Genomic DNA, 27813 nt, shown 5'->3' on the forward strand with positions numbered 1-27813 from the left:
AGCCTCATGGTCAAGGCACATATGAGAAAGCAATCAATGAACAACTAAAGTGCCAGAAGGAAAAACTAATGATTGATGCTTCTCATCTCTCTCCCTTCCTCTCTGTCTGTTCCTATCTATCCCTCTCTCTGACTCTCTCTCTCTGTCTCTGTAAAAAACAAAAACAAAAACCAAAACAAAAAACAAAACAAAACAAAAATTTCTTGTGGCACACCAGTGTGCCCCTTGAGGCACATGGGGCAAAAATCACCAGGCTTGAGACTTAAGCCCTGATTTCCTCTGAGGGTCTCCTGAGACATTTCATTTTACAAGATGCACATGGCAGAGAGTGTAAACTGCAACTCCATTCCTAGGGGCTTTTAAAAAAGTGACTTATTTGCAACTCCTTCCCTTCTAACCTATAAAGTAGGCAAGAAATGGAACAAGGAGAGATGCCAAGATCTCCCTGCAAGTGTCATGCTCTTGGGGTCCAAAAGGGAAGGGAAGGGAAGGGAGAGAAGGGGTTGCCTGAGAGGCAGGGCTTCCTTGGGCTTTAAACTGGAAATCCTACAGGAAGCGAAAGGCTCCTGGCTCCTAGGACCGGGGCTGTGCTGGGCTGGCCTCCTGCAACACTGAGTGCACAGCAAGTGCTTGAAACCATTTCAATGCTAATGGCTTCCAGATGGCAGGACAGCAACCAGCACATGATGCACTCGGCACATATGAGCCCAAGAGATCTGATGCCCATCCATCGGGCTGCTGGCCCAAAGGCATCAAGAGCCCGCATGAGTCAGAACCAGCTCCCCAGCAAGCTCGTGTTGCAGTATTCCCATAATGGGTGTAGCCCTGTGTTCTGCAGCGTCTCCCTAGGCATGGAAGCCCCCCTCCCCACCCCCCAACAATGTTTGCTATTCAGCATCCAAGTCCGAAGTCCACAGACGGCACAGACCTTGTTGCACAAAGGAAATGAGCTTCCCAGAGCATTTGGGAAATGCGTGCTGGTCTGGGCTTTTGGACCCATGCTGTAATGGAGGGAATCCTTGGCCACTGCTTTGAGGGCCTATTTTTTATTTCAAAAGCCTTTACTGCTGTGTCTATGTAAAGCCTGCAGTTGGAGCACTTGCCTTCCAAAGAAAGACAGGCACTGAGGGGTGTGGAGTCAAGGGGGCACCCCCACTGGGCACGTGTATGCCCTCACTCCTACACTCAGGCCTGGCGAGGAGTGAGGTTGGTGGAAGAGTGGGTGAGTGGGTGGGTGGGGGGCCTGTACTCCTTCTCCGTAAGAGGGCTGTGATTTAACTTAGATGTGGAAACACCCCATATTCCAAATTCTAGTTCAGCCACAAAGAGAATATACGATTGCATACAACCTCAGTCCAAACCCCACATCTAGGGGTGATAGTCCAAATATTTAACAAATGCCCTGGTGTGGGCACTGATCAATCAGAATGGGCATACCAGGGTGCTCCCCACCTGAATATCAGCTCTGCCTGTACCCTGACAGAGAAATTTAAAAATATCACAGCAGCTCCTTGTGGGTGGAGTACCCACCACACTGCACTGTTGACATGGAGCTTTCACTGCCCGGCGCTGGTCCTGGAGGGTACCCTGCTCCGTGGTAGCCTGGCCACACAGCTGATTGACATTAGGCGATGGACTACACACCCATTCCGAATTATAAACAAAACTGTTATAAAAGTAGAACGGCTATTTTAAGTTGCTCTACTGTTTAGGGAAAGTAGCTGTAGGGAAAAGTTCCAGGACTTGCAAAATATTCTTCCATTCCTGTGAAGCTGTGTAAAAACCCCAAGTGTATTGCTTTGTGAACCAAAACATTCAGAGGCGATTGCCACCGGTCCCTTAGCCAGATGACCAGCATCAAGTCCTGAAGGACATCAGAGAGACAGAACAAGGCCAATGGCACCCAGTTCCCCCCTCCAGGAACTGAAAATCGAAGTCTTAGCAATGATTGCCACAGTTGTAGATGACTAGCTTCTTCCTGGTAGCAGTTGGCCCTGCTTTCCATGGGGAAATTTTGAGTTCCAAAGGATAGACTAAGAGAAGCATATTTTGTCTGGTTCTTTCAAAACTTCTGACACTGTGTACTTCTTCCCAACAGATCTTTCATTTTCCTTTGCACTCCTCCACTGCTACCTTCTCAGTTCTCGCCTTCCTTTCTTTCCCCACATGCCTGCTCTCCCTTGCTGTCCCTTTCATTCTTGGTGGCTCTACTGCTTACTCTTGAGTCTTCCTTTCCACCAAGAACTTTACCTTGAAGCCACCAGAAAGAATCCTGAATGCCGCTGGGTGACAACTGAGTGGGACAGGATGGAAACTCCCCAACCCAGGGGTCACTCTCTTTGGTAAACTAGAGCTGGCTGGATTGTTCAACCCTTTTATCCCAACACTAGATCTTCATTAGAAAAAGTTGTAACAAACAGAAATGTCTACTTACTCTTGACCAGGTCCATGCAACCTAAAATTTTCAGAAAAGTGAAGGAAATAGAGGAAAACACGAGGGAAAAAAAGGAAGAAATAAGAGGAACAAAGGGCTGAAGAGAAAGACTCAACTTCAGTGATCACAACTCATTCAGGTCAAAGTTCAAAATACTAAAACTGTTTCTAATGTTCCACTAAGTGGCAGCCTCTCAGTGCCTCTCACAAGTGATTTAAGAGAAGTGGTCTGCTCACAAGGGGCCTCATGAACCTCCACGCAGGACAGTTCGATGGAGAGAGTCTAGAGTTGCACAGCTGGGAAGGTGGTGGTGCAAAGGTCAGAGGTACAGGGAGGAGTTCATTCATCTACCCCGACAGGCCGGCACGCCTGTGATGGCACACAGGACAGGACAGGAGCCATCTGGAAGCTTTGCCTGTGAGACGAGATTAAGAAAGCACCAGCACAGAAACCACAAAGGAGAAGATAAGAGCTGTATTTCCAGAGGAAAAAGCAAAGATTTCTAGCCCAAAGCCAAGATAAGAGCTTTATTGATTTTTCCAATGATGAAGAAAGAATCCTACTTCCCTCTGATTTGGATTAATTTTAGCATCCATGACTCAGCTTTGATGTCCAATGCGTGTAGCCATGTCTTCTCCACATCCTAAAATTTTTCAGTAGCTTCCCACTCCCTAGAGTACAAAAGAAAAATTTCAAAGCATGGCACCGCGGGCCTTTAGGATGGGACAGTCCCCTAACTCTTCCCCTTGTCTTCTTCCTGCATCCCTCAGCTCAGACTTCAGAGGACCTGTACTGTCAGAGCACATTATACTGTCCCCTCTCTCCCCCGTACGTGCTTGTCACCTCTGTCTGAAACACCTTCCACTGCTTGTTTCCCTGCCTTCCCAAATTCTAATGTTCTATGAACCATTTCAAAACTCTAGCTCCTCCTCTTTTCTGGCTAGAACCATGGAGGATACAGAAGAGAAGAATGCTAATTCCAGAGAGAAGAAGGTTCCTGCTGTGCCAGAAACCCTGAAGAAAAAGCGAAGCTAAAATCAAGCTCCTGAGAAAGGAGTTTGACCAAAAGATGCTCCAAAAAGTAAGGAGGAAGCTCATCTATGAAAAAGGTAAGCACTGCCTGACCAGGCGGTGGCGCAGTGTATAGAGCATTGGATTGGGATGTGGAGGACCCAGGTTCAAGACCCCGAGGTCGCCAGCTTGAGCACGGGCTCATCTGGTTTGAGCAAGGATACCAGCTTGAGCACAAGGTCGCTGGCCTGAGCAAGGGGTCACTCAGTCTGCTGTAGCCCCCTGGTCAAGGCACATATGGAAAAAACAAAAGCAATCAATGAACAACTAAGGAACCGCAACAAAGAATTGATGTTTCTCATCTCTCTCCCTTCCTGTCTGTCTGTCCCTATCTGTCCTTCTCTCTGACTCTGTCTCTGACACAAAAATGAAAAAGAAAAGAAAAGGCTAAGCACTATCACAAATACAGGCAGATGTACAGAACTGATAGTCGAATGGCTAGGATGGCGAGAAAGGCTGGCGACTTCTATGTACTGGCAGAACCCAAATTGGCATTTGTCATCAGGAGAAGAGGTATCAATGCTGTGAGCCCAAAGGACTGCAAGATGCTGCAGCTTCTGAGCTTGCACCAGATATTCAGTGGCACCTTCGTGAACCTCAACAAAGCTTCAATTAACACGCTGAGGACCATGGAACCATATGTTATGTGGGAGTACCCAAACCTGAAGTCAGTCAATGAACTCATTTACAAACATGGTTATGACAAAATCAACTAAAAATGAATTGCTCTGACAGATAACGCATTGATTGCTCTATCTCTTGGTAAATATGGCATCAACTACATGGAAGATCTAATTCATGAGATCAATACTGTTGGAAAACGCTTCAAAGAGGCAAACAACGTGGCCCTTCAAATTATCTTCTCCATGAGGTGGAATGAAGAAAAAGACCACCCATTTTGTAGAAGGTGGGGATGCTGGCAACAGGGAAGATCAGATCAACAGGCTTATCAGAAGGATGAACTAAGGTATCTACCACTGTTATTTTTGTGATCTGGTCAGTTAATAAACGGCAAAGTGACGGCTTTAAAATTGAAATGTATTATTATCTTGGTGACTTTTTGTTAGTGTACCTCTGCTATCCCTTAACTATTCTGGCAAATTTTGGTATGTGATAAAAGTAAGCCAAATCAATAGCCATTGCATCCAAAACTAGGATTCAGTTTGTAACTTGTGAGAAACATTTCTGGAGTACAGGAAGGACTTGTTGGTACAAACGAGAATTACTAATTTTTCACTTCTGAATTGTGCCATTGGGTTATACAAAATGAGTCTATCTTAAGAAAGCTTATTTCATGGGCCTTTGTGCATGATTTATAGGTAAAGTAATAAAGTAGTTTACATTAAAAAAAAATCAAGTCTAGCTCCTCTGTGAAGCCTGACTTTTGATGGGTTCCTTCTCCCAGATGCCCACTGCACATGACCACCATCCCATTACATAAATTAGCTTTCTTTTTTTTTTTTTTTTTTTTTCTTTCATTTTTCTGAAGCTGGAAACAGAGAGAGACAGTCAGACAGACTCCCGCATGCGCCCGACCGGGATCCACCCGGCACGCCCACCAGGGGCGACGCTCTGCCCACCAGGGGGCGATGCTCTGCCCATCCTGGGCGTCGCCATGTTGCGACCAGAGCCACTCTAGCGCCTGAGGCAGAGGCCACAGAGCCATCCCCAGCGCCCGGGCCATCCTTGCTCCAATGGAGCCTTGGCTGCGGGAGGGGAAGAGAGAGACAGAGAGGAAAGTGCGGCGGAGGGGTGGAGAAGCAAATGGGCGCTTCTCCTGTGTGCCCTGGCCGGGAATCGAACCCGGGTCCTCCGCACGCTAGGCCGACGCTCTACCGCTGAGCCAACCGGCCAGGGCCTAAATTAGCTTTCTTAATGGAGACTAGAGCTGTATCTTTTCACCTTTTTGCCACCAGTTCCTAGCCCACAGGAAGTATCCCCAAACGTATGCTGACTATTCAGATAGCATTCATTTGACTTCTACATGTATACAAATTTAATTATACTTGTGCGTGTGCACACACACACATACCTCCTGCATCTTTACAGCTGTGGGTTCTAGTGTTGACCTAGGAGAGTTTCCAGCCAGACCCCAAGGTTGGGATGGATATAATGGAATGAAGTGAGTGGTATATCAGAAATCAAGCTTGAAACGTGGAAATGAATGGCTTCAAATAATTAGAGATTTCAAATGCAAGGCCTCAGCTTTTGGCTCAGACAGAACATATATGTTTGTATGAGACAGAAGGATCAAAGTGAGTGAGAGCAGAGAGGGAAAGGTTCAGGGTTTTGTGCAGTCTCACACCTGGTCCCCTCCGGCCTCCTAAGAAAATGGCCTCTGCCTACGGGTTATATATAAAAAGTCATAAATTATGTCCATCAACTTTAATTCTATTTTAAATGAGCCCTTTCCCAAAGAGCCATAGAATGTCAAAGGTGCTGGGATAAGGAGTTGAGACTTTTATAAATGGCAAAGTCAGCAAAGTCAGACTCAGAGCAAGTCAGGTAAGTGACATTTCAAAGCATGTGTGGAAAAGTGCAGAAGTGGGTATTTATGTATGAAAAAATTTTGAAATAGTTTGTTGCATTGAGACAATTCTGCTCCCAATAAGTCTAGCATAAAACTAACAGGAGAAATAAATATCTAAAACTCACATGTTGTATAGTTCTGAAATTTGGTGTAGTTTGTGTTCCATTAAAACAGTTCACCTGGATGATGTCAGAGTAATTGTGGCATGAGAGATACTCCTGATCTCTCCCCTTGAAGTTTCAACAAGTTGAACAACTATAACACAGCAAAGGAACCCCAGCTGGGTTTGCAGGTGTGCCTGAAAGATCCAAGCACCGAATGGACTAACAGTGGGATGAATTGTAAAGGGGGACAGAAGATAAAATGCATTCATGGTGGGCTTTGGAGAGGAGACAAACCCGGAGTGACTGGGTTTTTTTTTTCCTTCTCTGCTAGGCTACATGGAGGAGGGAAGCTTGGGCACTCTGAATTTTGTCTGAGGAATATGAAGAGGGAAACTCAGAGTGACTGGGTATCCTTTTGCTGGGGGGTGTGGTGAGACATAGGGGCAGTAAGGGAGATAAATCAAAGCGGCTGGAGTGCAGAGTCATGCCCAGTGTTCCCACAGTCTGCCTGTAGCCTACACTCGGCAAAGACAGAGAAAGCTAAAGTGCAGCCCCCAGATCCTAGATCCTGCCTCCCTCACCTCACAGTATGGAGAATGGCAGAGACAAAGCCCACAGGAGGCTCTCCAGAGCCACTCTCTTTCCCCTGAAGAACAGAGGTGCTCTACATCTGGTCCTCAGTTCTGTTGAGACCTGGGAAGGAGTGCTAGAAGCCCAAGATTGCCACAGATACAGCCATAAAGCTGGAAACCTGAAGCCATAAAACCAAAACAGTAAGGCCAAAGTCGTAAAGCCCTTGCAACATACCCCACCCACCAATGCTACTGTGGTCCCACCTACATCATTGCAAGGTAGCAATATCTCAGCTGAAGACAGCCAAGGAACTATCCAGAGCTAAAAGTTGCAATACTGCAACACCTACTGGATTAAACCTCTCAAACCGAAAATTTACTTTTCCTTTTATTTCCCCTTTTTTCCTTCTTATTCTTTTATTCTCTTTTGAATTTCATTTCCTTTCATTTTTATATATTTAATTCTTATTTTTGTGGGTGTCTTGTGTTTGATTTGTTTGCTTTCGACCTTTTTTCCCATGGTTATTCTTTTCTTGTCATAATTTTTTTTTTAATTTAGTGAGAGGAGGAGAGGCAGAGACAGCCTCTCACATGTGCCCCGACTGGGATTGACCCAGCATGCCCACTAGGGGGCGATGCTCTTCCCATCTGGGGACCTTGCTTTGTTGCAACTGGAGCCATTCTTTAGCACCTGAGGCAGAGGCCATGGAGCCATCCTCAGTGCTGGGGGCCAACTCATTCCAATTGAGCCATGGCTGTAGGGGGAGAGGAGAATAGAGAGAGAGAAGTGAGAGAGGGAAGGATAGAGAAGCAGATGGGTGCTTCTACTGTGTGTCCTGACTGGGAATTTAAGCCAGGACATCCACATGATGGGCTGATGCTCTACCACTGAGCCAACTGACCAGGGCCAACTTATCATGATTTAAAATTTTTTATTGTATTCTTTAATTTTAATTTTTTAGTTGTTTTTCATTACCATCAAGGGAGAAGAAATCAAATACCATGGCTATAGAAGACAGAGATGTAGTTAAGAAAGAAAATAAAAAATATCCAGAAAAAAATCTTAATCACATGAAAATCTTGGATTTAAATGATAGAGAATTCAATATTGAAGTTCTGAAAATACTCAGTGAGATGTGAGAAGACACCCAAAGGCAACTTAATGGGTTATGAAAACATATTAATGAACAAAACCAACACCTCATCAAGAATATTGAAACTTTAAAAACAGAGATGAAGAACTCAATATGTGAATTGAAGACTGAGGTGAAGAACTCAATATATGAATTGAAGACTGAGGTAGCAAGTTTAGCTTATAAAATAAGCCAGACAGAGGAAAGAACCAGTGACATCAAAGACAGATGTAGCAACTAGAGATGCTACAAAGAGAAAAGGAGAGAGACTCATGAATTAAAAAAAACAGAACTCTACAAGAATTATCTGAATCTATCAGAAAGAGCAATATAAGAATAATGGGATATAAGAAGAAGCAGAGAGGGAGAAAGGAATGGACAGCCTATTCAAACTAATAATTGATGAGAATTTCCCAAGCCTATAGAAGGAGTTAGAACCTCGAATCCAAGAAGCAAACAAAACGCCAAGATATCACAACCCAAACAGACCAACTTCAAGGCACATCATAATAAAACTGTAAAAGTTAATGATAAAGAAAGAATCCTCAAGGCATCTAAGTAAAAGAAGAACATAACATATAAAGGAAAGCCCATTAGATTATCATCAGACTTCTCAGCAGGAATTCGACAAGCCAAAAGAGAGTGGACCCAAACATTCAAAATACTTTAAGAGAGGAATTACCAGCCAAGAATTCTAAATCCATCCAAGTTATCCTTCAAATATGTAGGAGAAATAAAACTTTTACAGACATACAGAAGCTGAAGAAATTTATCACCAGAAAAGCCACACTGCAGGAAATACTCAAGGGGGTTATTTGACCAGATACAAAGAAAAAACAAATCAAGTAAAGGCTCCAATAAACTACAAGTAAAGGCTCCAACAAGGTCACAATAAAAACAAGGATGATCTGTGACAACAATAACATAAAAGGAAAGAGAATAAAGATCTGCAGTAGCAGAGGATGGAGTGCAGAAGTACTCATGAGACAAAGAACTCTCGTACATATAAACATTTTTCTCTTAATAACCTAATGGTAACCACCCATGTAAAAGACACTACTGAAATACAGCTTAAAAAAAAAAGAAACAGGAGAAAGAAGTATGGAATATCACCAAACAAAAACTAACTAACAGAAACAAAAAGGAGAAGAGTTAAACAAGACATAGATCTACCAGTAAACAAAACAAAATGGCTATAGGAAATCCTCAAATGTCAATAATTACAGAAAATGTAACTAGACTGAACTCAACAACAAAAAGACACAGAGTAGCAGATTGGATCAAAAAGCGAAACCCAACTGTACCTTGCCTTCAAGAGACACATCTAAGCTGCAAGGACAAAAGTAGATTCAAAGTGAAACGTTGAAAAATAATTCTCCAAGCAAATAATATCCAAAGAAAAGCAGGTATAGCTATACTCATATCTGACAATGCTGACCTCAAGACAACAAAGATAACCGAGACAGAGATGGACATTTCATAATGATAAAGGGGACATTGTATCCAGAAGACATAACACTTCTTAATATAGTATATACACACTGAACCAGGGAGCACCAAAATATAAGACATCTACGAACTGATCTAAAAATAGAAGCAGACAAAAACACAATCATACTTGAAGATTTCAACACACCATTGACAGCTTTAGATAGATCATCCAAACAGAAAATCAATAAAAAAGATACCGTTCTTAAATGACACTATGTACCAAATGACATAATAAGACATTTATAGGACATTACATTCCAAAATGTCACATTATACATTCTTCTCCAGTGTGCATGGAATAGTCTCAAGGATAGACCATATGCTGGGCCACAATAGTAACATTAACAAATACAGGAAGATTGATATTATACCAAGCATATTTTCTGATCATTAGGCTTTAAAATTAGTATTCAAATGTAAAAAGGAAGTAAAGAAACCCATAAAAATTTGGAAATTAAACAACATACTTCTAAAAAAAATGACTGGGTCAAAGAAGAAATAAAAGCAGAGATCAAAAGATATATAAAGGCTTCGACGAGTTGGCTCAGTGGTAGAGCGTCAGCCCAGTGTGTGGATGTCCCAGGTTCGATTCCCAGTCAGGGAACACAGGAGAAGCACCTATCTGCTTCTCCATTCCTCCCCTTCTTGTTTCTCTCTCTCTTTTCTCCTCCTGTAGCCTTGGCTTAATTGGAGTTAGTTGGCCTTGGAAGCTGAGCATGGCTACATGGCCTTCCCTTAACCAGCCACCTGCAACCATGAACATGAGTGGTAGGAAATGAATGGACTGAAATACATGAGAATGTTTTATATTTTTAACGTTATTATTATTTTTATTAAAGATTTGTTTGTGAGCCAGACTCAGCCATTAAAAGAGCCACATCTGGTTTGCAAGCCATAGGTTCCCTGAGAAGAGCTCAGCTGCTGAGCAACAGAGCAATGCCCCAGATGGGTAGAGCATCCCCCCCAGTGGGCTTACGGGAAGGGATCCTAATCAAGGCACATGCAGGAGTCTGTCTCTTTGCCTCCCCTACTATCACTGAGTTGAAGAAAAAAGATATGTATGTAGACAAATGAAAATGACAACATGACATATCAAAATTTCTTGGATGCAGCAAAAGCAGTGATAAGAGGGAAGTTTATATCATTACAGGCTTATATCAAGAAATAAGAGAGATCCCAAGTAAACAACCTAACATTACATCTTAAGGAACTAGAAAAAAAAGAACAGAGGCCATCAAAAGTCAGCTGAAGAAGGAAAATAGTAAAAATTAGAGCATAACTAAATGAAATAGTGAACAAACTATAGAAAAAAATTAATACAACAAAGAGCTGGTTCTTTCAAAAGATCAATAAAACTGACAAACCACTGCCTAGACCAGGGGTTGGGAACATTTTTGGCTGAGAGAGCCATGAACGCCACATATTTTAAAATGTAATTCTGTGAGAGCCATACACGACCCATGTACATTACACATTATCCAATAAAAATTTGGTGTTGTCCCGGAGGACAGCTGTGATTGGCTCCAGCCACCCGCAACCATGAACATGAGTGGTAGGAAATGAATGGATTGTAATACATGAGAATGTTTTATATTTTTAACGTTATTATTTTTTTATTAAAGATTTGTCTGCGAGCCAGACGCAGCCATCAAAAGAGCCACATCTGGCTCGCGAGCCATAGGTTCCTGACCCCTGGCCTAGACTCATTAAGGAAAAAAGAGGATGGACTCATATAAACAAAATCTGAAATGAAAGTTAAGAAATTACCACAGACATCATAGATATACAAAAGATCTCAGTAGGATATTATGAAAGATTATATGCCAGCAAATTAAACAACCTAGAGGAAATGGATAAATTCCTAGAACTATACAATCTTTCTAGAATGAGTCACGAAGAAGTAGAAAATCTAACTGGACCTATATAAGTAGGGAGGAAATAAAAACAACTATCAAAAACCTTCCCCAAAACAAAAGTCCAGGCTCAGATAGCTGTACTAGTGAATTCTACCAAATATTCAAAGAAGATTTGGTACCTATCCTTTTCAAAGTCTTACAAAAAAATAGAAGAAGAAGCAGTACTCCCTAACACATTTTATGAAGCCAACATGACCTTCATACCAAAACCTGACAAGGACAACACACACACACACAAAAACTACCAACCAATAGCTTTAATGAATACAGATGCAAAAATCCTAAACAAAATACTAGTAAATCGAATACAACAACACATTAAAAAAATAATACATCACGATCGAGTGGGATTCATTCTAGGAGTACAAGGATGGTTCAACATACAAAAATCAATGTAATACACCACATCAACAAAACAAGGAACAAAAATCCATATGATCTTATCAATAAATGCAGAAAAGGCATTCGATAAGATACAACATCCCTTTATGTTTAAAACACTTGAGAAAATTGAAATAGAAGTACCTCAACATAATAAAGGTCATATATGACAAAACATAAGCTAATATCATACTAAATGGTGAAAAAAGGGTAGGCTTTTCCTCTAAAATCAGGAACAAGACAAGGGTGTCTACTCTCTCCACTCCTATTCAACATAGTTTGGGAAGTTTTAGCCAGAGCAATTAGGCAAGAGAAAGAAATAAAAGGCATCGATATTGGGAAAGAAGAAGATATTACTTTTTGAAGATGACACAATCTTGTATAAAGAAATCCCAAAGACTCTACCAAAAAACTATTAGAAACAATAAGCCAATACAGTCAAGTCGTAGGATATAAAATCAATATAAAAAAGTCCACTGCTTGTCCTGGCTGGTTGGCTCAGCAGTAGAGCATCAGCCTGGCATGTGGAAGTCCTGGGTTCGATTCCCTGTCAGAGCACACAGGAGAAGCGCCCATCTGCTTCTCCCCCCTCCCCCCTCTCCTTCCTCTCTGTCTCTCTCTTCCCCTCCCGCAGCCAAGGCTCTATTGGAGCAAAGTTGGCCCTGGTGCTGAGGACAGCTCCATGGCCTCCACCTCAGGTGCTAGAATGGCTCGGGCCGCAATGAAGCAATGCCCCAGATGGGCAGAGCATTGCCCCCTGGTGGGCATGCCAGGTGGATCCCGGTCGAGCACAAGTGGGAGTCTGCCTGACTGCCTCCCCACTTCTAACTTCGAAAATATACCAAAAAAAAAAAAAAAAAATCCACTGCTTTCCTATACGCTAACAATGAAACATAGAAAAATGAACTCAAAAAAACCAATTTTTTACAATTGAAAAAAAATAAAAGACCTAGAAATAAACTTAAAGAATGTGAAGGACCTATATACTGAAAACTACAAAAAATTCTTGAAAGAAATTGAAAAAGACACAATGAAATGGAAAAAATATTCCATGTTCATGAATTGAAAGAATTAACATAGCTAAAATGGCCATATTACTCAAAGCAATATACAAATTTAATGCAATCCCCATCAAAATCCCAATGTCATTTTTTTAAAGAAATAGAACAAAAAAATCACCAGGTTTGTATGGAACCATAAAAAACCCCAAATAGCCTAAGTAATCATGAAGAATGAAGTGGAGATATCACACTAGTTGACTTCAAATTATACTGTAGAGCCACAATAATCAAAATAGCTTGGTATTGGCAGAAAAGCAGACACACAGACCAATGGAACAGAATCAAGAGCCCAGAAATAAAACCACATATATACGGACAAATTGTCTTTGACAAAGGAATCAAAATCACATAATGGAGAAAAGAAAGCCTCTTCAATAGGTGGTGCTGGGAAAATTGGAAAACCACATGCAAAAGAAGGAAACTTGACTACAGTTTGTCCCCGTTCACAAAAAATTAATTCCAAGTGGACCAAAGACCTAAATATAAGATCCAAAACAATAAGATTACCTAGAAGAAAACATAGGTACTAAACTTATGGATACTGGCCGTAGAGAACAATTTATGAATTTGACTCCAAAGGCAAGGCAAGTAAAGGCAAAAATGAATGAATGGGACTACATCAAACTAAAAAGCTTCTGCACAGCAAAAGAAACTGACAACAAAACAGATCAGCAGCCAACTAAATGGGACATGATATTTGCAAACAACAGCTCCGATAAGGGATTAATATCCAAAATATATAAAGAACTCACAAAGTTCAGCAACAAACAAGCAGACAATCCAATTAAGAAATGGGGAGAGGGCCTGACCAGACACTTCTCCCAAAAGAACATACAAATGGCCAACAGATATATGAAAAGATGCTCATCTTCACTAGCGATTCAAGAAATGCAAATCAAAACTACAATGAGCCTGACCAGGTAGTGGCGCAGTGGATACAGCATCAGACTGGGATGTGGAGGACCCAGGTTCGAGACCCCGAGGTCACCAGCTTGAGCACGGGCTCATCTGGTTTGAGCAAGGCTCACCAGCTTGAACCCAAGGTTGCTGACTTGAGCAAGGGGTTACTCGGTATGCTGTAGCCCCATGGTCAAGGCACATATGAGAAAGCAATCAATGAACAACTAAGGTGTTGCAACGAAAAACTAATGATTGATGCTTCTCGTCTCTCTCCGTTCTTGTCTGTCTGTCTCTATCTATCCCTCTCTTTGACTCTCTGTCTCTGTAAAAAAACAAACAAACAGCAACAACAACAAAAAAAACTACAATGAGATACCACTTCATACCTGTTAAGATTGGCTATTCTCACAACCAGACATATAGTATCAAGTGTTGGAGAGGCTGTGGAGAAAAAGAAACCCTCATTCACTGCTGATGAGAATGCAAATTAGTACAACCAGTATGGAAGATAGTATGGTGGTTCCTCAAAGAATTAAGAATAGAATTACCATATGACCCAGCATTCCCTCTACTGGGTATCTACCCCATAAGCTTGAAAACACTGATATGTAAAGACACATGCATCTCCATGTTCATCACAGCATTATTCAGTAGCCAAGACATGAAAACAACCAAAGTGTCCCTCATAGAGGATTAGATAAAGAAGATGTGGTACATATAATATATACAACAGAATACTACTCAGCCATAAAATGTGATGACATAGTGCCATTTACAACATGGATGGACCTTGAGAACATTATACCGAGGGAAATAAGTAAATCAGAGAAAGCTAAGAACTATAATGATTTGACACATAGGTGGGATATAAAAATGAGTCTCATGGACACAGAAAAAAGCGAAGTGGTTACCAGAAGGAAGGTGATGTGGGGGAGGGGTATGGGCTGGGGGCATGGGACAAATATAAGGTGATGGAAAATGATCTGACTTTGGGTAATGAGTATACAATATAATCAACCTTTCAAATGCTACAGAAATATTTACCTGAAACCTATGTATTCTTATTGGCCAATATTACCCTGTGAAAGTTATTTTTCTATATAAAATTTAAAAGTTAAAAAAAAAAAAAACAGTTCACCTCTCATCAGGTAAATAATTGCTGGATTTACAAATGTCAAAAACTCATTATTGCCTGACCAGGTGGTGGTGCAGTGGATAGAGCATCGGACTGGGATGCGGAAGGACCCAGGTTCGAGACCCCGAGGTCGCCAGCTTGAGCATGGGCTCATCTGGCTTGAGCAAAGAGCTCACCAGCTTAGACCCAAGGTCGCTGGCTCCAGCAGGGGGTTACTCGGTCTGCTGAAGGCCCGTGGTCAAGGCACATGTGAGAAAGCAATCAATGAACAACTAAGAAGTCGCAACACGTAACGAGAAACTGATGATTGATGCTTCTCATCTCTCTCCGTTCCTGTCTGTCTGTCCCTGTCTATTTCTGCCTCTGTAAAACAAACAAACAAACAAACCCCCTCATTATTTGGGTATGTTAACCAAGCATACCAGGTCTGTGATCTTGTAGAGCTAAAAAAAAAAACCTACTACCACTATGGGGAGACGGGAGCCTTCTTAGAAATTAGGACTGCACTGCTATAATAACCTACAATATACTCACAATAAAGTTGGAATAGTTATTTCATTACGACATGCCAGGTACACTGTGGGTTAAACAGGCATTGCAGATTGCCAGAAGACAATTATTTCTGGGGCAAAATGTATCTTAAATCATCAAATAGCTGCCTTACAAATCACCTTCCTGTTCCAAGTTAGGGAGTACATGTATGAATCATTTAGACATGATGATGAAAAAGAAAATCTCTTTTTCTTTCTACTTTTCATGCACAGTCGAGAATATAGGATCAACTAGTTTCACAAGTGTATGGTCTGACTTAGTACTTTATATAGCAAATTGCTCAAAGGGAGGAAGAGTGCCTTATAAGTAAGTGTTCTGCATCTCATCAAAATGGAGTAGGTTTTTCCTAACCTAGCAAATGCATGACATGCAGAAATAGCATTCAGAATATAACCTTGGAGTGAACCCAATATGATGAAATGCAAATGGGATGCAGGGCCTTTCTTGCCTTAGCAGTGTGGAGTGATAGAAAAAGATGAGTCACATTTCCATCCTGACACCCCACTTATTAGCACTTAACCCAGCGGTCGGGAACCTTTTTGGCTGAGAGAGCCATGAACACCACATATTTTAAAATGTAATTCCATGAGAGCCATACAACGACCCATGTACATTACGCATTATTCAATAAAAATTTGGTGTTGTCCCGGAGGACAGCTGTGATTGGCTCCAGCCATCCGCAACCATGAACATGAGCAGTAGGAAATAAATGGATTGTAATACATGACAATGTTTTATATTTTTAACATTATTTTTTTTATTAAAGATTTGTCTGTGAGCCAGATGCAGCCATCAATAGAGCCACATCTGGCTCACGAGCCATAGGTTCCCGACCCCTGACTTCACCCCTCTGAACCTGAGTTTTCTCATCTGTGATGTGAGCATAGTGACACATATGACAGGATTACTGTATAGGTTACACGAGATCACACATTTATAATGAAAACATTGGATGGAGCACATATTGGGCCAACGTAGTGTAGTTTCCCCTTCATCTGTCCTTTTAAAATGCAATTCCTTTTTGGGGATGTCCACCTGCAGACACAGAGGACACTTTCTGGTCTGCACCTTCATGCTGTGTCCTTTCCAAGACAGTCTTCACATAGGAACTGGTTTACAGTGTTGTCTGTGACCTTGTGGGAAAATCCAACGTATTCCGGCATCTAGGATGGGGCAGCTCATTGCTGTGGCACACCTAATCCATATCGTCCTACCCAACCCAGCCTTCAGTCACAAAACTTTCTGTAATTAAAAGAAAAAGAAAAAGCAATTTGCAAAATACAGGGGTGGGCAAAAGTAGGTTTATAGTTGTGTGTATGTGAAACAGAGTTTACTCCTGTGTTATTATTATTATTTATTAATTGTATTTTCAATATGAACTGTAAGCCTACTTTTGCCCTCTTCTGTTTATGATGGGAGTGATGGCTTAGTCGTAGCTGAGGAGGTAAAACATAAGAATTTGTTTTATGTTTACCCCATAGCAAATTCTATCTGAGTTACTGATCTGTAACTCAAAGTGTAATATGTAGAGGGCAGGGGGCAGGGAGGTGAGTGGTACCTCAGGAGAGAGATGTATATCCCCCCACATCCCAACTCCCTGAATGCCTCGTCATAACATCCCAGAGAGCAACATACAATATCTGCCAGAAACATGATAAAACAACATGAGCTCAGCTAGCATAGCTGTGAAACTTAAATCTTGATGATCAGACCACATCTCAGGTCAGTGAAATCAGAATCTCTGAATGTGGGGGCCTAGGCATCATCCAGGCGATTTCGATGTGCAGCCAAGGTTGGGAACAACTATTCCAGAAAGCTAATTCCGTGCCATGCTGGAGGATGGTACAAGTTCCGAACCACTAACCTGAGGAAGGTTGCAGAGAGGTAGGAGCCTGTTCAAAGAGTGACCAGGATAGTGAAGAGTCTGGTCTCTGATATAAGGACACTGATAAAGGACATGGAGAAGAGGTGACTCAGGGGACTATAATTGCTATTAAAATACCTGAAGCTCTGTCATGTATAAGAGGAAATTATTTTCATTGTTTTGATATCTAGTTCCAGGGTAGGAACTAGAGTGAAATAGATTTCTGCTCAGTCTCAGGAAAACTTTCCTCCAAGGAGAACCCTTCAAAGACTAGGAAGCTTTGAGGGAATATAAGACCGAGCCGAACACAAGTGAGCAAAGACTAGCGTGAGGCCCCATAGGGCAGAAACTATGCAAAGGAAAATCAGGCATCGAACAGGGGATTAGGTTGGATAACTTTCCGGGTGTGGTGTAACTCTGTGATTCCAGGTGTCTTTGATTCTAGGGGCTAATGGACTAAATTACCAACTTTGCACAACAAAGAAAAAAAAATGTGTTTAACTCAGGAGAACAAATGAATAAACATGAGTGGGCTGGGACACAGGAATAAACCCAAGAAGACAGAAATGCCCCAAAGTTCTTTCCACAGTACCACACAGTTCATTAGAACAATTCAGAGTATAGCAATAGAAGGTAGCCACCCTGAATGGCCTCCCCGTGGCAGCTCTCTGGGAGGCTATCTGCTGATTTAGGGAGGCAGACACTCTGGAGGAGTCCCCTGCTGTGTATATGGTTGTCCGAGTTCATTATCCCTATATTTTCAGATGAAGTGAATGGCAATATGTTTATCCAGGTGAACTATTTGGAGCTGCCTTTGTCCCTTGACAGTTGTACAAAAATACATAGTATTGTCTTTTTGGGCATTATAAGAAAGATCAGGTTAAAAAAGTAGCATCCACTTCGTTATGGGTTCAACCCAGTAAGCTCTTATTTCTAAAGTACTCTAATTAGATTCAGCTCTAAACAAGTGGTTTCAAATGGGATTTAAAAAAAAAAAACAGAAAGAAATTTTGAATTCATGCCATATTTTTGTCTTGAGTTTATGAATGTTTCCCCATAGAGATAATGAAAATCCGGCCTCTGGCCTCTGCAACCGTTCCTAAGAGTAGTAACTTACACCGCACAAGGAAAAATGCATGGAGCTACCGCAGTCAGCTAATAAAGTGCTGATGCCGATTACTAGAACAAAGAGGGGTGTCGGAGCGGAGGAGGAAACTTTATATGTTGTAATGTATGTGGTGAGGATGGGATTTAATCTGCAAAATAAATAAAATCTTTGGAAGAGTAACATGCTTCCTAATGGTATTTACCAGATATCCTTTAAGGTTGACCTCATTTTATTTTTTTTTCAGTTCAGGAAGAATTCTGATTTGCAGAAAACCTCCCACATAACCTTGCTCAGCTTCTGAATCCTGCTTTGTGCGGACATAAAGACATATTTCTTTTTAATACGGACAATCATTCTACCCATGATTGATGAATTAATCTTAACTTCCAGTTTCAACATTTGGCTTTTAAGTTACGAAGCTGTTCAGGACATTTTTAATTCAGAAAGAGTGGCTTCATCTAAAGGAGATGCAACAGTCACTGTGCAGGGTACTTCTCCATGGTGGACACTCATCATGGTAGAAAGGCAGAAATTATGCCAGGGGTGTTGTTCAACTGACCATTCTCAGCAAGCTAACCAATCAGGTTGGCCGTGACGGGAGAAAACCTCTTGTTTGCAGCCATATCACTCAGGCTTTTCACTTTAATGCAACACTTTACACAGGGATTCACAACTGAAGCAGCCATTTGGGTTCCTTCAAGATTTGTGCTACTCTCAACAATTCCTTTTCTATTTGTACCAGTTTATTCTGTTGAGATGCAATAGAGTCAAGAGTGGTGGCACGGCGACCTTCAATGCTGTGTACCTGAACAGGTGGCCGCAGATGCTGGGCACATGGCCTGGCCCCAGATGTGCCTAGCATCGCACCTGCTGTGAGAGCCCGGACACGGCCGGGGAGGCCATCTTCTCCAGGGCGGGTGCAAGTCCAAGGCTGATCTCATTTCGGAACGTTAGTCAGAGTGAGCTAGGGACAAACTTAGGGTGGATAAGCCAATAGTGGAGAAAGTAGGTGCAGTCGGTGGGAGTGGGGAGAATGCCCATTGCTGCAGGGAACTGCAGGATCACTGAGCAGCCAGTTACAAACATCCCTTCCGCCATGTTTCTTTGAGTCCAGTGTATCTAACATTGAGGACCAGCTATGCCAGACACCTCATCAAATGTACAGTGACAGCTGGAAGGCTCAGATGTGGCTGCTGCCACGCTGGAATCCCGGAATGATAATGTTATAAGGCCTCCACACCCAAAGTGCTGTCTCAGCACCGGCAGAGTCAGCATCACCGGGAAGCTCGTTAAATGAAGAGCCTCAGGCTTCTCTCCAGACCTACTGAATCAGAACCTGCATTTTAACAAGATCCTCAGGTGATTCTTATGCTTGCTAAAGTTGGAGAAGCACTTTGGTAGAAACCTTAGAATTTCTATCCTCTTATTTAAAAAAATTTTTTTTTAATTGGGTCATTTTTTTTTAGAGAAGTTTTAGGTTCACAGCATATGGGTTTTGGAGGAATGTGTGATATATCTATGATATATTCACCATTATAGTATCACACAGAGAAGTCTCACAGCTGTAAAAATCCTCTGTGCTCTGACTATTCATCCCTCCCTGCCCCATTACTCCTGACAACCACTGACCTTTTCACTGTCTCCAAAGTTTTGCCTTTTCCAGACTGTTACATAGTCAGAATTATACAGTATGTAGCCTTTTCTGATTTGCTTCTTTTAATAAGTAATATGCATTTAAGGTTCCTCCATGTCTTTTTTATGGCTTCTATATTTTTAGTGCTGAATAATATTCAATTGTCTGGGTGTACTACAGTTTATCTATTCACTTACAGAAGGATATATTTGTTGCTTCCAGGGTTTGGCAATTATGAATAAAGCTGCTACAAACATCCGTGTGCAGGTTTCTGTATGAACATAAAATTTCAGTTCCTTTGCAAATTGCTGAATTTTATGGCAGGAATGTTTAGTTTGTAAGAAAAACCTCTCGCTTTTCAGATACAAAGCTTAATAAGTGACTTTCCCAAAGTCACACCATAAATCCATGACAGCCAGGTATTGAACAAATATTTCTTGATGCCTCTTGTGGGTATGTTGTTGTGGGAAAATAATGGATATGGGAACCAGAGAGACCTGATTTGGAAGCTCACCTATGAAAACTAAGATGCTTATACTTCCCTAGGACAGTAACTGTGAAGATTCAAGGAAATAACATACATGAAAGTGATTGAGGTGATAAAAAAAATTTAACATCCCCCAATTTTTTCTGTTCCTGCTGGCATCTTCTAGGGCCGTGATGGCGAACCTTTTTATAAAAACTGCCCACTTCGGCCCTGGCCGGTTGGCTCAGCGGTAGAGCGTCGGCCTGGCGTGTGGGGGACCCAGGTTCGATTCCCGGCCAGGGCACATAGGAGAAGCGCCCATTTGCTTCTCCAACCCCCCTCCTACCTCTCTGTCTCTCTCTTCCCCTCCTGTAGCCGAGGCTCCATTGGAGCAAAGATGGCCCGGGCGCTGGAGATGGCTCCTTGGCCTCTGCCCCAGGCGCTGGAGTGGCTCTGGTCACGGCAGAGCAACGCCCCGGAGGGGCAGAGCATCGCCCCCTGGTGGGCAGCTTGTTGCCCCCTGGTGGGCGTGCCAGGTGGATCCCGGTCGGGCGCATGCGGGAGTCTGACTGTCTCTCCCTGTTTCCAGCTTCAGAAAAATACAAAAAAAAATACAAAAACAAAAACAAAAAAAACAAAACTGCCCACTTCTAAAGTGCTGGTCAACCTGGTCCCTTCTGCCCACTAGTGGGCGTTCCAGCTTTCATGGTGGGTGGTAGCGGAGCAATCAAACGGCACCAGGACTGGCCCATCATGAAATCTGGAACACACACTAGTGGGCGGGAGGGGCCAGGTTGACCAGCATTGCACAAAAGTGGGTGGTTTTTATAAAAAGGTTCGCCCTCACGGTTCTAGGGAATAGAACTCTGGAAGAGGGCACATGTATACCTGATTCAAGCCTGAAGGGCTCTCCACATGGTAAGGAATTTTGTTGGTCAAAGAAGGTGGAAGTCTACTTTATGTGCTGAAGAGTGGTTCCACGTTGCTGCCCATGTCCTTTAAGACTGTTGTCTATGCTTTATATAGATCCCTGGTTGTTTCCAGTCCTGTTTTCTAACACGATGACATGCACACTTTTGGCAGATTAATTGGTAGAGTTGTCAACACGGCTGCCTTTTATTACCAATAAACTTGGGTCCCTGTGAGCCATGCCCTTAATTATTGGTTATTTCTTTTTCCATGGGGGATAACGTATGTCCTGCTTTAAGCTGGTGTTCTCTTGCATCAGGACAAGAAAGTGAAGAACACATTTAAAAATGTATCATGTGGCAGTGACTAAGAGTGTCTTGGTGCAAGAAGCACAGAAACTTCTGCCTCAAGTCTAAGCCTCATGACGAAACTTCCACCAGTAAAACATTGTGATTTTCTTCTCTCCACTTAAGACATGTTTGAAGGCTTCTATGCCATAGAGCAGAGCTCCCCAAACTACAACCCACGGGCCACATGTGGCCCCGAGGCCATTTATCTGGCCCCTGCTGCACTTCCGGAAGGGGCACCTCTTTCATTGGTGGTCAGTGAGAGGAGCACATTGACCATCTCATTAGCCAAAAGCAGGCCCATAGTTCCCATTGAAATACTGGTCAGTTTGTTGATTTAAATTTACTTGTTCTTTATTTTAAATATTGTATTTTCCCCCATTTTGTTTTTTTTACTTTAAAATAAGATATGTGCAGTGTGCATAAGGATTTGTTCATAGTTTTTTTTATAGTCCGGCCCTCCAACGGGTCTGAGCGACAGTGAACTGGGCCCCTGTGTAAAGAGTTTGGGGACCCCTGCCACAGAGCAATCCCTCAGTGATGTTTCCTATGCAATATTTGAGACACTGGCCGATCTCTCAGTACAGTCATTGATTCAGACACAACCTATATGATTGTGTATCATCATAGCTCTTAAAAATAATGTACTCTAGGAAAATTCAGAATCTCTGTTATAGCACTTATAGTTAAATAAAAACTTTTGGTGAGTGTAATCACTGGATAAACCATGTGTGGTTCTAAAAAGCTTCACTAAATTGTTGGGTTCATCAGTATTTTTCCTTACAGATGAAAAATTTAAAGTCGTATAAATCAGGATCTTGCTGACTTTTTTTTACACTATCAAAAGTATTCAGTTCTTCCAATTATTAGCTCTTTCCAGAACTGGGGATCTAGAGACCGGAAAAAAAAATTTTTTTTAATCCCTGGCGAATACAAAGACCTGTTTTAGGCAGTGGGTTCAGTATCTTCCTCACAAAGCAGTTGACCAACTCTGCTGCCAGGGAGACCCATGTTTCACTTTGTCTCATTTCTACCTTCTAGTCAAGGGGCTAATGAACTGTAAAACAGTCTCAATGAATAGCAGGAGGGATAAGGAACAAAAGGAACTTGGTAATAAGCCATTTACATAATTGGACCTTGAAAGAAAAATCAAGTTTAAATGGTAATTTTTAAGCCCTCAACTTCTACAATGGCAAGACACAGTAAAGTACATATTATACTATTTTATTATAGTCAAATACCACCTCATTTTAAATAGAGGTCCGTAAAATTGAACTAGGTTGATGTCTTAATCAGAATTATCTGTATAATCTCTAACTAAACCCACCTAATTGGATCATTGGCAATGGCTCTTTTGGTCCTTGGTCTTAATTAGCATGGCGCTACCATTACTGCGCATGCTCACACGGCTTCCAAGTAGGAACCGGCATCATGGGCCCACATCTTTATTGAGAGATTCACTCCCCAAAAGTCAACCGCACATCCAGTGAAGTTTGTTAACCCCAGTTTTAATACGCTGAAGCCACTACATTAACTACGTGTGACCATGCATGTCTGAGAGCCAGTATGTCACAGGCATGGACTACCAGTGGTAGTCAACCTGGTCCCTACCGCCCACTAGTGGGCATTCCAGCTTTCATGGTGGGTGGTAGCAGAGCAACCAAAGTATAAATAAAAAGATAGATTTAACTATAGTAAGTTTTTTATAAAGATTTATTCTGCCAAACTTAGTGAAAATTCAATATAAAGTACATGATAAGTAATTATTATTATATGCTTTAACTTGCTGTAACTCTGCTTTATAAATTTTATAAAGTAAAGTTACTTCCCTACTTTATAAATCACCATTACTGTGGAACCGATGGGCGATTAGAAAATTTTACTACTAACAGAGACACAAAAGTGGGCAGTAGGTATAAAAAGGTTGACTACCCCTGGACTAAACAGAGGTCATGTTGGGGAAATAACAGACATATTTCCGGCAACGATGGGCTACTAATGAATCAATGTGACGTTAAAGCCAGCTTCTGCCAGAAAATCTGATTCCTAGGGACACTTGAAGAGAAGTAGACACATCAGCAATTGCAATAACTGATTGTTCTTATAAAATTTTCACCTACCACTGCCCCCTTTCTTTCAGGCCAAGAAACCCCCTGATGAGCACACACCTCTCCTCCTACAAACCAGAGCAACTTTGTTTAATTTTCAACAAATAAGGAAGGTTATCTCTGGAGTCCTCCTGCCTCCATTTCTGCATTGCTCTTTTTTTCTCCTGAACACCCTTTCCCTGCACCAAATGTGCTCACAAGTCTCCCAGCTAACTGAAGCTCCTTACATGGTACCTCCTCCCCAGTTCTCCAAGGTCCCAAGAACCTTCCCTCTTACAACAAACGCTCCATCTCTTGGAGAGTGTGGAAGCTAGATGTTAGAAGGGAAGCGACTGGACAGCATCATTCACAATTTTGTGTGAAGATGAAATAACTCACCACAACTCTCCCAAGGGTATTAACAATTGGAAAAATGAGCTTATTGATAATTGAATTTACCACTGATAGACTTTCAGCCAATGTAACTCTGGAAAGGAAGTTATTTCCGACAGAATTAGGAAAGAATGTTTGAAAGGCAAGATATATACATCTATCTTAGTGTTACATACACAGCCATGCTACAGAATAGAAGGGAACAGTTTTTTAAAATGAGATAGGGCTATATGTACTAAAATGGAAACTTTCCAAGACACTGTAATAGCAAGTCTCTTTTGGGTTCTTATGTCCAACTACAAGGTCACAAATAAGGTCAACCTGGTCTTCTCTCACCAATTCAGAATAATCATCCCCTGCCCTCTCCCTGCTCCCTGAGAGAATCAAACTCACTCAGTGCCACCCACAGACTCGAGCTTGAAGAATGGAGCTGGAAACTTGGTACAGCACTTCTGAGAAACTGCTAATCCCTGAGTCCAACCAACAGACGTGGAAATCTCATTCATGGTCAAAATCACACTCACAGATCAGGCAACAAATGCAAATTCATTTTCTGCCATAGTATCTACGAACCTCATCTACCACTTTTAAACAAGTGGCTTTTGTTTTAATGAAAGGCCAAAGATAAGATCCTGATGGAATTTTTTAACATGAAAAACACAAATAAAAACAAAACACTGAGAGAACACAATGCCATACTCATAAATCACAGGGTGCCATCTCACCCTGAAGTCATTCCCAGGGTCCAGTAGTGCTTTGTCCAGCAGGGGGCTAAGCAGCATGGACTATGCTGCTCCCAAAATCTGGGAAGGAAAGCCAATCCTGCTGCCCAAATGTTTGTTTGTTACAGAAGCTGGGATGGCTCACGACTCTCCTCCTATGAACTGTTTTTGAAAAAGAGGCAAGATGTGAAACTTGAATTAGAATCTTTCAAAGCAGAAACTACTCTCTGGGACTCAAATATTTTTGAAGGTGTTCTAGTATTTCAAGGCACTAAGAAATGACTTTTTTTGTGTGTGCGCTCAAAGATTAAAAAATAACAGAGGTGGCCCTGGCCGGTTGGCTCAGTGGTAGAGCGTCGGCCTGGCGTGCAGAAGTCCCAGGTTCGATTCCCGGCCAGGGCACACAGGAGAAGCGTCCATCTGCTTCTCCACCCCTCTCCCTCCCCTTCCTCTCTGTCTCTCTCTTCCCCTCGCGCAGCGAGGCTCCATTGGAGCAAAGATGTCCCGGGCACTGGGGATGGCTCCTTGGCCTCTGCCCCAGGCGCTAGAGTGGCTCTGGTCTTGACAGAGCGATGCCCCAGAGGGGCAGAGCATCGCCCCCTGGTGGGCGTGCCGGGTGGATCCCGGTCGGGCGCATGCGGAGTCTGTCTGACTGTCTCCCCGTTTCCAGCTTCAGAAAAAAAAATAAAATAAAATAACAGAGGCAAAGAAGTCTTTGGTGCACAAGCTGTAATCCCCAAGAGTTAAGGAGGTTCTGCTTGTCTAATACCCTTGTCACTGTTTAGCTATTGGTCACATGAGACACTCCTTGCCTGCTTCACTGGTAGGACACACATTGTCCCCATAGCAGCAAACTGGTTTTTGTCAGGAAGTAACTGGCCATGGGCAGCTGTGTGTTGACAGGGAACTAATTCACGGTGGTTGTTGTTTTTTTAATTCTTTTTTTTTTTTAACCTAATTTTCCAGTTTTATTGCAAAGCCATTTCCAAACAATGGGTTTACCAAACCAGCCTCAGGTTTGGCTGTGTCAGGGGGTCATGTTTCCACTGACTTAACAGGAACTTTAACAACTAGGGAGGTTGGAGAGAAGAAGGCTCTTTGGTGTGTAGCTATTTTCATCTCAGATTTCTGCTCAATGTTTTGAACAGGAAGAGACTTAGGATATGATATACTCTCTTATTTAAGGAGTGTGTGCAGGGGCCAACTGGAAAGCAGTGAGTGTTAATGTGTGTGCCCAGAGAAGAGAATGGGAAAGAACATTCTGGAACATTTTACTTTTCATTGATTTGGGATAGGTTAGGTTGCTTTGGGTAACCTTTGGCAAGTAATTGCAGAAAAAGTATCTCCGATTTTCAGTAAATACACAAAATGTGTTCCGTTAGCAGGTCTGCCTACTTACTGTATTGAGATCTGGACTATAAATTACGAATATCGATGCTATGCTGAGATCATCTCTTTTGAGTGTCTGTGCCTCTGGTTGATCTGGAGGAGAGTCCCATTTACAATTCAGTGTATTGTGCCAGTGGTGGCATCGATGTCTAAATTTTACCTCCAATTTTTGCATTTTGGGGGAATCAAGAGCAGACTCTATACCTACAAATTCTCCCCTGCACACCAAAATAACTACATATAAATTAGCACATTAGATGTCCAGTGAAAATGTAGGCAGGAGGCAGCCACAGATTATTTTCACTTAAGTAGAATACTGAGAAAAGCAATTATTACAACATATAGAGTTCAAGTTAATCCTTATATTTGCAGTGAGTAAGTACCTTTAAGAGGATTTGGTCATTGAATATCAACAGGTAAGCTTATTTGAAGTTTCTACGTGTGTGAAACTAATCTTACATGACCACACACTTTGTGTGCTTGGTAAACAGAAGGTTGAAAGAACAAATCTTTGGATTGTTTCTGGCCAGGGGATACTTAGGGCCATCAATAGGGTCCAGGAACTAGAGAGTGCTTGTCTTTTTACAGATACATCACTTTAGCATTCTTGCCTAAGAAATTTATATTTTCCCTGAATTAACTACAGGGAACCCTCCATACTGCAGTGTTTGGAAGTTTTTCCAATAGGCATTACTGTAGCCCGATGGCTGCTGAGCCTGGTTATCATGACCTACAATTCGCTATTCTTTGGCTAAGTCAGGTGAGCTTGAAAAGGTAGAAAAATAACTGTACTAAAATCAAAAGACTTGGGTTATGATCCCGGTTCCCCTACTCCATGTCCATGCCAACTTGATCAAGACTTAGTTTTCTCATCTGTATGATGAAATAATCATACCGGTCCTTCTCAAAGTTTTTATGCAATTCAAATGAGATACTAGACGGGAATATATTTATAAATCATACAATGTCGTATAAATAAATATGTGGGACATGTTATTTATGTATGATGAAATTTACACTCTCTTTTCGTTAGATTCTATTTGGTGAATACCACAAGCTTTCTGAGACAAAAAGCCAAACCAAACAAGACACATACATACACCAGCCTTTGAACCTAGGTTTGTGCTTCACACAATAGCTCCAGCTACTATGGATAAGGCCAAAGCTCGAAAGATGCTCAACCCATAGCTTTACTTGTTTAATGTGAAGGCTATTTATATACCCACCTTCAGCCTGGAGTTCACAGTCAGACACGTGCTGCCTGGCCAGGAAACTGCTTAGCAACCCAGCCCTCATTCCAGGTCAATTTTAGCTGAGCCATAGATTGCACTATTAGTCTAGGATGGCCAATTCCCTTCCTCCCATGACTAAACATGTTTGGAAAAGTTGTTTTTCTTTGTTACATAACCCAAAGTTCAAACTCCTTTGTTCTTGAGGTCTCTGCCAATGAATAGAAGCTCAAGTTCACTGCCTGCTGTTCAATACTTTTTTGAGTCCCGTTGTAAGAAATAATATTCATGGATGATTGCCTAAAAGATATGAAAAACTTCTATTCCTCTAGATACCCTAAATTGTATCTGCACATCAAGCCAAACAATCAAAAAGCAGCGGGCTC

General features: G+C 42.0%; 1 protein-coding gene and 2 pseudogenes across 1 annotated transcript in view; 1 reads left to right on the forward strand and 2 right to left on the reverse strand.

The window, feature by feature from the left end:
• COLEC12 (collectin subfamily member 12) overlaps window positions 1-27813 on the reverse strand; it is a 277937-nt gene that overhangs the window by 77896 nt on the left and 172228 nt on the right. The gene's annotated exons all lie outside the window — the stretch shown is intronic.
• Window positions 3383-4471, forward strand: LOC136383264 (large ribosomal subunit protein uL30-like; annotated as a pseudogene).
• Window positions 18493-19155, reverse strand: LOC136383449 (ATP synthase subunit O, mitochondrial pseudogene; annotated as a pseudogene).

The sequence above is a fragment of the Saccopteryx leptura genome, chromosome 11, assembly GCF_036850995.1.
Source record: "Saccopteryx leptura isolate mSacLep1 chromosome 11, mSacLep1_pri_phased_curated, whole genome shotgun sequence".
Lineage (NCBI taxonomy): Eukaryota > Metazoa > Chordata > Mammalia > Chiroptera > Emballonuridae > Saccopteryx > Saccopteryx leptura.